Genomic DNA, 2,149 nt, shown 5'->3' with positions numbered 1-2,149 from the left:
TGTGTGTGTGTGTGTGTGTGTGTGTGTGTGTGTGTGTGTGTGTTACTTTTGGTATTTCTATCACGACATATTTAAAAATTCACATTTTGTTCCTCAGTAATAATTACAGAGGATACTTTTTGAAGCAGAGAAAGTGTTTTGTTAAAAACATAAACTAAAGAAACTAGCAGCAAAACCGCATCAAAATACAATCATATCTGTTCGCTTTTGCCTTGAATTCATTGAGCAGGGCCAAGAAATTGAACTTCTGAAATAAATATACGCAACGGTTACGTGAACGATGTCAACTATTGAAGATCAAACCCTGTCTTTCATACGTTGCTTTGAAAGACAAACTAAGTAATCAGAAATAATCACATACCCCAAATCAGTTTTATGTATTTTTATTAGTACATGTTTGCACTACGTACATCCCTTGTGTGGAGTTCGTAGAGGTACAAAATGCATCTCAGTTCCTTTTTTTTTTTTTTTCGGCTTTAATTGAGTTTATTGGTACATTTTAGGGATACAGTACAGTTACATTCATTGTTGGGATCTTGTACCTCTACACGACAAGTCTTGATTCTCATTTTTTCCCCTTGCCTCTGCCCTCCCTTCACCCCCTCCTCCCCTCCCCATCTACAAACACTTTATTTTCATCTTTTCATTCTCTCACATTTTTTTCTTTTCCCTTTTTGTTCTTCCCCTACGTATCACACCTTCCCTACACCTTTAGCTCCTTTCCTCCCATTTCTAAATGTCAGTAATCTTATTAGAATCTTATGCATTGTTGCAGAATATTCACACCAGGGAAACTATTTGGTATTTACACATGTGGGACTTATTTATTTCACTTAGGAGTATATCTTCAATATGTATCCATTTTCCTATGAATGAATCTATTCTCTCGCTCTTTATGGCTGAGTAATATTCCATTTTATAGAAAAACCACAACTTCTTTATCCAGTTTCCAACGGATGGGCAAATAGGTTGTTTCCAAGATTTAGCTATTACAAACTGTGCCGCTATAAACATGGGTGCACATACTTCTCTGTGATATGATTCTTTTAGTTCTCTTGGAAAGATACCCAACAGAGGGATGGCTGGGTCAAATGGAACCTCCAGTCCAAGCTCTTTGAGGTATCTCCATATTGATTTCCATAGTGGTTGCACTAGTCTGCACTCCCACCAACAATGGAGGAGGGTTCCTTTCTCCCCACAACCCCGCCAACATTTGTTATTGTGTGATTTCTTGATAGCAGCCATTCTTTGTGGGGTGAGGTGGAATCTCAGTGTTGTTTTCATCTGCATCTCTCGAATGACCAGTGATGTGGAACATTTTTTCATATATTTTCTTGCTGCTTTCACTTCTTTGTATGAGAAATGTCTGTTCATTTCGGATGCCCATTTTTGGATCGGGTCTTTATATTTGGGGGGACTGATTGTTTTGAGTTCTTTATATATCCTTGATAATAGTCCTTTGTCTGAGGTACAGCTGGTAAAAATTTTTTCCCACATTGTAGATTGTCTCTTAGTTCTGCTAATGGTTTCTTTTGAAGTACAGAAGCTTTTTAGTAAGATGAGATCCCAGTTGTTGATTCTTTCTGCTAGTTCCCGTGCTACTGAGGATTTGTTCATAAAGTCTTTTCCTATACCAATGTCTTCCAGAGTTCTGCCTAACTTACTTTCCAGCAAGTTTAATGTTTCTGTTTTAATATTTAGATCTTTAATCCATTTGGATTTTAATTTAGTGCATGGCGAAAGATAAGGGTCTAATTTTAATCTGTGACAGGTTGATATCCAGTTTTTCCAACACCATTTATTAAAGAGGCTATCTTTCCTCCACTGAGGATGGTGAGCTCCTTTGTCGAAGATGAGGTAGCTGAGTACATCTGCATTTGTTTTTGTGTCTTCCAGTCTGTTCCATTGATCCTCAGGCCTATTTCTTTGCCAGTACCATGCTGATTTTATCACAGTGGCTTTGTAGTATAGTTTCAAATTGGGAATTGTTACACCTGGTGCCATGTGACTGTTGCCTATAATGGCTTTTGCTATTCTAGGTCTCTTGTGGTTCCAAATGAATTTTTGGATTCTTTTTTCTAGTTCTGTGAAATATAGTGTTGGAATTTCAATTGGCATTGCATTGAATGTATATAGCAGTTTCGGTAGT

This window comes from Fukomys damarensis, unplaced genomic scaffold (assembly GCF_012274545.1).
Source record: "Fukomys damarensis isolate Sample0158 unplaced genomic scaffold, DMR_v1.0_HiC HiC_scaffold_37, whole genome shotgun sequence".
Taxonomy (NCBI): Eukaryota; Metazoa; Chordata; class Mammalia; order Rodentia; family Bathyergidae; genus Fukomys; species Fukomys damarensis.
The sequence above is the reverse complement of the archived record's forward strand: the minus strand, read 5'-3'. Positions refer to the sequence as shown.